The following is a 10417-nucleotide window of genomic DNA, read 5'->3' on the forward strand; positions in this document are numbered from 1 at the left end:
AAAAAAAAAAAAAAGACATAGGATAACAGATAATGGAAGACTATTAGCCCTGAGAGAAAGAGAAAAAAAAACAGTGAGCTTGGGCTTTCTGCTTAGAGCCATGATGCAGACAGAGATCATAGAGAGCTGAGTTGAGAATATCAGTCTCACAGTTCAAGCAGGCTGATGCAACTGGAAGTTGTGGGGCTGCTTCAGAAAGAAGCAGCTGCATAGAAAGGAAGCTCCAGAAACTTTCACCCTTGTTCCCTTGAGTTACTGCTAAGAACAGGCTGAGCCAAAAACAACTGAGAGCTGTTAAGCCAAACAAGTACCAGAACTCATAAAGGGTATACAGACAATCCAAGCAGACTGGACTATGCAGACTAAAAACTCTTTGGACCTTAATTCAAGACAAGGAATAGAAATCCAGAGGGCTAAAAAATAGTTGGAACAAAGGCTATTGTAGATATTCCTTTCAAAACTTCAATACATGTCTTGAAGGGGCCAAACTGGTCAAAAGTAAATTAACTCTTCACCAAAGCTAAGTCCAATACTCATTAAAGGAAAATAACAAAATCCAGGCTCTCAACAACTACCAATATCACAATGTCCAGCATCTAAGCAGAAACTACAAGGCATGTCAAGAAAGAAAAATGTGACCATACCATCTGAAAATTTAGTCAACAGAAACAGGGCCATAGATGACAAAGATGGCAAACTAGCAAATAGGTTGTTAAACAGCTATTATAACTATATTGAAGTATTTAAAAGAAAAAATAAATTCGACTAGAAAAGAAAAATACAAAAAAAAAAAAAAAAAAAAAAAAAAAAAAAAAAAAAAAAAAAAAAAAAAAAAAAAAAAAAAGAACCAAATGGAACTTCCATAAAAGAAAAACCCATCAACAATGAAAATCTTATTGGATGGGCTTAAGAGTAAATTAGATAAGACAGAAGAAAAGATCAGTAATAAAGAATTTAAAGATATAGTAATAAAATCTAACAAAATGAGGCCAAAGGAAAAAGCCAAGGGAAAAAAATGAATAGATCTTCAGTGACTTATGGGAAAATTACCAGCAGTCTAATGTATGTGTGTGTAATTGAAGGTATATTAAAAAAAAAAAAAAAAAAAAAAAAAAAAAAAAAAAAAAAAAAAAAAAAAAAGGAGTAGAAAGAAGGAAGAAAAAAATATTGGCCAAATCACATTTTCTAAATGTGATGAAAATAGTAAACTCATAGATCCAAAAAGTTCAGTGAATACCAAACAGGATAAAACACACATCAACCATGTTAGGTACGTCATAATTAAACAATCAAATTGTTGAAATCAATAATAAAGAAAACACTCCTCCAAGAGTCCCTGCCTGGTCATGCATGCAAGCAGTGTAGCCACCATTGTCCCACCAGAACACTTTTGCTGACATCCTCCTGCCAGAATTGTTTGCCTGTGACCTCACTGCCACTCCTTCAGCAAACTTCCCACCTGCTGAGTCCCTGTCCCCCATCAGAATGCCCCCCTCCTGTGATGCCCCTTGCCAGAGCTGCCCACCCAAGGCAAGCCAACTACCAATGCCAGAGTGCTTCCCACCTGTGGTGTTCCTGCTGGCACCACCAGAGAGCCTCTGGCTGAAGCATCCCCCTCCCACATGGCCCCGTGCCTGCAGTGCCCCTTGCTGGAGCACTTACCACCCAAAGTGCCCACAGGAGCATTTCCTGCATGTAGCCCCCTCACTTGCAGCACTCCCCATCATCCTGGCTAGAATACCGCTGCCTGTGGGACTCTCCTTACTAAAGCACTCCCACTTGCACACCACATACCCATGGCATTCCCCAGTGTGAGCACCCCCAACCTGAGGTAAAAAGTAATTTAGAAAATGAACAAAACCTCTAAGAAATATGGGGTTATATAAAGAGACCAAATCTACAACACTTTCCCATTCCAGGAAGAGAACAAGCAATTTGTTCTTTCTTTTTCTACAGTCCCCAGAACTTTTCCAAATCTCACTAGACAGGTCAATATGCAAATTGAAGAAATTCAAAGAACCTCTGTGACATATTATGCAAGATAACTATCCCGAAGACACATAGTCATCAGATTCTCCAAGGTCAATGTAAAAGAAAGAAATCATAAAGGTAGCTAGAGAAAAGAGCATTTACAAAAAGAATCCCATCCAGCTAATAGCACACCTTTCAACTTAAACCTTACACGCCAGAAGACAGTGGGGCCTATTTTCAATATCCTTAAAGAAACGAAATTCCAACCAAGAATTTCATATCCTATAAAACTAAACGTCATAACAAGGGAAAAATGAAGTCCTTTTCAGACATGCAAAATACTAAGGGGATTTACTACCACTAGACCTGGTTACAAGAGCTCCTAAATGGAGTGCTAAACATGGAAATGAAGAAATGATACCTGTCTTCACAAAGCACACTTAAACACATATTTCATTGTCACTATAAACTAACGATGCAATCAAGTCTACATAACAACCAACTAAAAATATGACAACAAAATCAAGCCCTAACATATCAATATTGACCCTGAATATAAATGGGTTAAATGACAGACTTAAAAGGAATAGAATGGCAAGTTGGATAAAGAAGCAAGTCAACTGTTTGCTGTCTTTGATGTTTCTCCATCCCTTTACTTTAAGCCTCTGGGTGTTGTTACCATCCCACAAGTAACAACACCCAGAGGCTCAAAGTAAAGGGATGAAGAAACATCTTTCAGGCAAACAGAAAACAAAAAAAGAGCGGGGGTCGCTATTCTTCTGCCAACTAAAACAGACTTTAAACCAACAACAATTAAGAAGGACAAGGAAAGGCATGACATAATAATAAAGAATTCAACTCAACAAGAAGACTTAGCTCTCCTAAATATGTACATGCCCAACATTTAAGCACTCAGATTCATCAAATAAGTTCTTCTTGACCTGTATAAAGACTTAGACAAATACAATAATAGTGAGAGATTTCAACATCCCACTGAAAGCATTAGACAAATCATCAAGGCAGAAACATAGCACAAAAATTCTGGACTGAAACTCAACACCTAATCAATTAGATTTAATAAACATCTGCAGAATCCTCTGCCCAACAAACACAGAATATACATTCTTCTCATCTGCAGCAGAACACAGTCTAAGATCGACCACATGCTTGGCCACAGAGCAAGTCTCAATTAATTCAAAAACATTAAAAATTATACCAAGCACACAGTTGGACCACAGTGCAGTAAAAAAAGAAATGAATAGCAAGATTTCTCAAAATCACACAATTACACAGAAATTTTAAAACTACTGAATAACCTCTGGGTGAACAATGAAATCAAGGAAGAAATAAATGAATTATTTGAAATTAATGAAAAGAAAGACATAACATAAATCTTTGAGATGCTGCGAAAGCAGTAGTAAGATGAACGCTTTTAGTGCTAAACACCTACATCAAGAAGTTACAAAGTTCTCAAATTGGCTGGATGTGGTGGCTCATACCTGTAATCCCAACTCTTTGAGAGGCCAAGGCAGACAGATCACTTGAGGTCAGGAGTTTAAGATCAGCCTGGCCAACATGGTGACACCCTGTCTCTACTAAAAATACAAAAAAAGCCAGCTAGGCATGGTGGTACATGCCTGTAGTCCCAGCTACTCGGAAGGCTGAGGCAGAAGAATTGCTTCAGCCCCAGAGACAGAGGTTGCAGTGAGCCAAGATCACACCACTGCACTCTGGCCTGGATAACACTGCACCTAAAAGAACAAGAATGAAAGGAACAAACTAACCCTGAAGCTAGCAGAAGAAAAATAACTAAAATCAGAGAACTGAATGAAATTGAGATGCCAAAATCCAAACAAAAGATCAATGGAACCAAAAGATGGTTCTTTGAAAGAAGAAACAAGATTGATACACTGTGAACCGGGTACGGCAGCTCACACTGCAATCCCCGTACTTTGGGAGGACAAACTAGGCAGATCACTTGAGGTCAGCAGTTTGAGACCAGCCTGGCCAACATGGTGAAACCCCATCTCTACTAAAAATGCAAAAATTAGCCACATGTGGTGGCACAGGCTTACAGTCCCAGCTACTTGGGAGGCTGAGGCACAAGAATCTCTTGAACTCCAGAAGGGAAGGTGGCTGTGAGCTGAGATTACATCAGTGCACTACTCCAGCCTGGGAGACACAGTGAGACTCTGTCTCAAGGAAAAAAAAAAAAAAACAAAAACAGATTAACAGACTGCTAGTTAGATTAACAAAAAAGAGAGAAGATCCAAATTGGCACAATCAGAAATCACAAAGATGATATTACAACCAACCCCACAGAAATACAGAAGATCCTCAGAAACAACTATGAACATCTCTATGCACACAAATGAGAAAATCTAGAGGAAATGGATAAATTCCTAAAAGCAATCTCCAAAGACTGAACCAGGAAGAGAGTGAAAACCTGGCCAGCCCAATAACAAGTTCTGAAACTGAATCATTAATAAAAATCCTCCTAACCAAAAAACGTCCTTGACCAGATACATTCACAGCCAAATTCTATAAGGCATACAAACAAGAACTGATATCGATCCTACTGAAACTGTTCCGTAAATATCAAGGAGGAGGAAATTTTCCCTATTTCTTTGAACAAAGCCAGCATCATCTTGATGTCAAAATCTGGCACAGCTGCAACAACAAAAAACTTCAGGCCAATATTCCTGATGCATGTAGATGAGGAAATCTTCAATAAAAATACTAGCAAACTAATGCAGCAGCACATCAAAACAACTGCTCTTTATCCATGGGATGCAATGTTGGTTCAACATATGCAAATCAATACATGTGATTCACCACATAAACAGAATTAACAATAAAAACCACATAATCATCTCAATAGATGCAGAAAAGGCCTTCAATAAAATTCAACATTCCTTCAAGTTAAAAACTCTCAACGAACTAGGTGTCTAAGGAACATATCTCAAAATAATTAGTGTCAATTGGGCTGGGCACAGTAAACCAGTCCTATAATCCCAGCACTTTGGGAGGCCAAACAAGGAGGATTGCTTGAGGCTAGGAGTTTGAGACCAGCGTGGGCAACAAAGAAATACCTCATCTCTACTAAAAATTTTAAAATTAGCCAGACTTGGTGGTGTGCACCTGTAACGTCAGCTACTTAGGAGGCTGAGGCAGGGGGATCCCTTGAACCCAGGAGTTCAAGGTTGCAGTGGACTATGTTTGAGCCATTGTACTCCAGCCTGGATGACAGAGCAAGATTCTATCTCAATAATAATAATAAGAGCCATCTATGACAAACCTATGGCCAGCATTATACTCAACAGATAGAAGCTGAAGCATTCTCCTTGATAATTGGAACAAGACAAAGATGACCAGTATCACTACTCCTATTCAGTATGGTACTGGAAGTCTTTGTCAGAGGAATTATGCAAGAGAAAGAAATATAAGACATTCAAATGAAAAAAGAAGTCAAACTATCTATCTTTGCTGATGATATGATTCTATATATAGAAAACCCCACAGACTCTACCAGAAGGCTTCTAGAACAATAAACAAATTCAGTAAAGTTTCAGCATACAAAATCAATGTATAAAAATCAATTGCATTTCTATATGCCAACAGCACCCAGACTCAAGTCAAGAATGTAACCCCATTTACAATGGCCACAAAAAGAATAAAATACCTAGGAAAACAGTTCAACAAGGAGGCAAAAGATCTCTAAAATGAGAATTACAGAACACTGCTCAAAGATATCAGAGACAACACAAATAGAAACAATCCATGCCCACAGACAGCAAGAATCAACATCATTAAAATAGTCACACTATCCAAAGCTATTTAGAGATTCACCTCTATTCCTATCAAACTACCAATGTCATTCTTCACAGAATTAGGGAAAAAAAAACTCTTCTAAAATTCATATGGAGCCAAAAATGAGCCCATGTCACCAATACAGTCCTAAGCAAAAAGAACAAAGCTGCCCAACTTCAAACTATACTACAAGGCTACAATAACCAAAACAGAATGGTACTGGTTCAAAAACAGACACACGTAACACTGAGTACTAGGTAAAAAACAGACACACAGACAAATGGAACAGGATAAAGAACCTAGAAATAAAGTGACACAACTACAAACACCTGATCTTTGACACAGTTGACAGTAACAAACAATGAGGAAAGGACTTCCTATTCAATAAATGATGCTGGGACAACTGGCTAGCCAATATGCAGAATATTGAAACTGGGCCCCTTCCAATCACCATATACAAAAATTAACTTAAGAAGAATTAAAGACTTAAGTTAATTAATGTAACACCTAAAACAATAAAAACCCTAGAATAAAACCTGGGAAATACCCTCCTTGACACTGGCCTTGACAAAGAATTTATGACCAAGCCCTTAAGAGCAACTGTAACAAAAAAAAAAATAATAGTAAGTGGGACCCAATTAAACTAAAGAGCTTCTGCACAGCAATAGAAACTATAAACAGGGTACACAAACAACCTACAGAACGGGAAAAAATATTTGTGAACTCTACATCTAACAGAGGTCTAGTATCCAGAATCTATAAGGAATTTAAACAAATCAGCAAGCAAAAAAAAAAAAAGAACCTCATTAAAGAATAAGCAAAGGATATGAACATTTCTCAAAAGAAGACATGTAACTGGCTACGAAATACATTAAAAAAAGCTCACTATCACTAATTATTAAAGAAATGCCAAATCAAAACCACAATGTGATACCATCACATAACAGTCAAAATGGCTATTATTAAAAAGTCAAAAAACAACCAATGCTGGCAAGGTTGCAGAGAAAAGAAAACACATATACACTGTTGGTGGACATGTAAACTAGTCCAGCCAGTGAGGAAAACAGTTTGGAGATTCCTCAAAGAACTAAGAGTTAAACTACTGTTTGACCCAGCAATTCTATTACTGCACATATATCCCAAGGAAAATAAATCATTCTACCAAAAAGACATATGCACTCGTTTGTTAACTGCAGCACTCTCCGAAGACATGGAATCAACAAAGAGGTCCATCAACACGGAACTGAATGAAAAAAATGTGGTACATATACATAATGGAATACTACAACACCATAAAGAAGAATGAAATAATATCCTTTGCAGCAATATGGAAGCAACTAGAGGCCATTATTCTCAGTGAACTAGCACAGGAAGAGAAAACCAAATACCACATGTTCTCACTTACAAGTGGGAGCTAAACACTGAGTACACCTGCACACAATGATATAATGGATGGGGACTGCTTGAGGGAAAAGGGTGGGAGGAGGAAATTAATTGCAAGGCTACCTACAGGGTACTACTATGTTCACTACTTGGGTAATGGAATCTTTCATACACCAAGCCTCAGTGACACATAGTTTACCCATGTAAGAAGCCTGCACATGTACCTCCTTAACCTAAAATAAAAATGGCGGGGGGGAGGGAGGAAGCAAAAGGCTTAAAAGTAGATAGCAAAAAGATACATTTCATAAAAAAAAGATTACCACATACTATAGATAGTATATTAAGTAATTGACAATGATGTCCTTAAAACACTTAAGAAAAATTTTAAAAATCTTTCAATGTAGAAACATAAATTCAGAGGAAATGTGCTTAAAAAGTAATGGCGAAACAACAACAACACTCTTCTGACAAACCAAAACTAAAACACTTCATCATCAGCTACCTAAACTAAAAGACACACCACATAGACAACATCATTAATCTTTACAAAAGAAAACAGAGAGAGCTGGAAATGGTAAATATGTAGAAAAACAAAAATGTCTTAAAATTCAACAGCCCTTTATGTTAAAAACCCTCAATAAACTAGTTATTGATGGAATATATCTCAAAATAATAAAATCTATTTACAACAAACTCACAGCCAATATCATGCTGAATGGACAAAAACTGGAAGCATTCCCTTTGAAATCCAGCACTAGACAAGGATGCCCTCTCTCAGCACTCCTATTCAATATAGTATTGGAAGTTCTAGCCAGAGCAATCAGGCAAGAAAAAGAAATAAAGGGTATTCAAGTAGTAAAGGAGGAGGTCAAATTGTCTCTATTTGCAGACGACATGATTGTATATTTAGAAGACCTCACTGTCTCAGCCCAAAATCTCATGAAACTGATAAGCAAATTCAGCAAAGTCTCAGGATACAAAACCAATGTGCAAAAATCACAAGCATTCCTATACACCAGTAACAGACTACAAGACAGCCAAATCAAGAACGAACTGTCATTCACAATTGCTACAAAGAGAATAAAATACCTAGGAATACAACTAACAAAGGATGTAAAGAACCTCTTCAAGGAAAACTACAAAGCACTGCTCAATGAAATAAAAGAGGACACAAACAGTTGGAGAAACATTCCAAGCTCATGGTTAGGAAGAATCAATGTCATGAACATGGCCATACTGCCCAAAGTAATTTACAGATTCAACACTATCCCCTGTGACCTTCTTCACAGAAATGGAAAAAACCACCTTAAACTTCATATGGAACCAAAAGAGAGCCCGCATAGCCAAGTCAATTCTAAGCAAATAGAACAAAGATGGAGGCATCATGCTACCTCACTTCAAATTATACTACAAGGCTACAGTAATCAAAACAGCATGGTACTGGCACCAAAACAGAGATATAGACCAATGGAACAGAACAGAGGCCTCGAAGGCAATGCCACACATCTACAACCATCTGATCTTTGACAAACCTGACAAAAACAAGCAATGGGGAAATGATTCCCTGTTTAATAAATGGTATTGGGAAAACTAGCTAGACATGTGCAGAAAGCAGAAACTAGACCCCTTCCTGACACCTTACACTAAAATTAACTCCAGATGGATTAAAGCCTTAAACATAAGATGGAACACCATAAAAACCCTAGAAGAAAATCTAGGCAAAACCATTCAGGACATAGGCATAGGCAAGGCCTTCATGACTAAAACACCAAAAACATTGGCAACAAAAGCCAAAATAGACAAATGGGGCCTAATCAAACTCCACAGCTGCTGCACAGCAAAAGAAACAGTCCTTAGAGTGAATCAGCAACCAACAGAATGGGAAAAAATTTTTGCAATCTACCCATCTGACAAAGGGCTGATATCCAGAATCTACAAAGAACTAAAACAGATTTACAAGAAAAAAAAAAAACAAGCCCATTCAAAAGTGGGCAAAGGATATGAACAGACACTTTGCAAAATAAGACATATATGAGGCCAACAAACATGAACAAATGTTCATCATCACTGGTCATTAGAGAAATGCAAATTAAAACTACATTGAGATACCATCTCATGCCAGTTAGAATGGTGATCATTACAAAATCTGGAGACAGATGCTGGAGAGGATGTGGAGAAATAGTAACACTTTTACACTGTTGGTGGCAGTGTAAATTAGTTCAACATTTGTGGAAGACAGTGTGGCCATTCCTCAAGGACCTAGAAATAGGAATTCCATTTGACCCAGCAATCGCATTATTGGATATATATCCAAAGGATTATAAATCATTCTATATTATAAGGACACATGCACACGAATGTTCATTGTGGTACTGTTTACAATAGCAAAGACCTGGAACCAACCCAAATGCCCATCGATGATAGACTGGACAGGGAAAATGTGGCACATATACACCATGGAATACTACGCAGCCACAAAAAAACGATGAGTTTGTATCCTTTGTAGGGACATGGATGAACCTGGAAACCATCATTCTCAGCAAACTGCACAAGAATAGAATATCAAACACCGCATGCTCTCACTGACAGACAGGTGTTGAACAATGAGAACACATGGACACAGGGAGGGGAGCATCACATACTGGGGTCTGTGGAGACGAAACAGGGGAGGGACAGCAGGGGGTGGGGAGTTGGGGTGGGATAACATGGGGAGAAATGCCAGATATACGTGATGGGGAGGAAGGCAGCAAACCATACTGCCATGTGTGTACCTATGCAACAATCTTACATGTTCTTCACATGTACCTCAAAACCTAACATGCAATTAAAAAAAAAAAAGATAAACAAAAATGTCTTTAAAAAATTTTTCATTTCTTTAAAAACCATTTAAAGGAAAAAAATTAAACCACATGTTGTGAGCCTCATAACGAATATAAAGTATATGAAAAAAACTAGCATAAAAGACAAAACTGGAGACATGAAAGCATATAATTGTATGGGTCTTACAATATGCATAAAGTGATATACTACTGAAGGCAGAAAGAAATAAAGGGAGGCCGGGCGCGGTGGCTCAAGCCTGTAATCCCAGCACTTTGGGAGGCAGAGGCGGGTGGATCACGAGGTCAAGAGATCGAGACCATTCTGGTCAACACGGTGAAACCCCGTCTGTACTAAAAATACAAAAAATTAGCTGGGCATGGTGGTGCGTGCCTGTAATCCCAGCTACTCAGGAGGCTGAGGCAGGAGAATTGCC

The 10417-nt window shown here is 38.0% G+C and overlaps 1 protein-coding gene across 12 annotated transcripts in view; it reads right to left on the minus strand.

The window, feature by feature from the left end:
- TDRD3 (tudor domain containing 3) overlaps positions 1-10417 on the minus strand; it is a 183519-nt gene that overhangs the window by 91093 nt on the left and 82009 nt on the right. The window lies entirely within an intron of this gene.

The sequence above is a fragment of the Cebus imitator genome, unplaced genomic scaffold (assembly GCF_001604975.1).
Source record: "Cebus imitator isolate Cc_AM_T3 unplaced genomic scaffold, Cebus_imitator-1.0 Scaffold114, whole genome shotgun sequence".
Lineage (NCBI taxonomy): Eukaryota > Metazoa > Chordata > Mammalia > Primates > Cebidae > Cebus > Cebus imitator.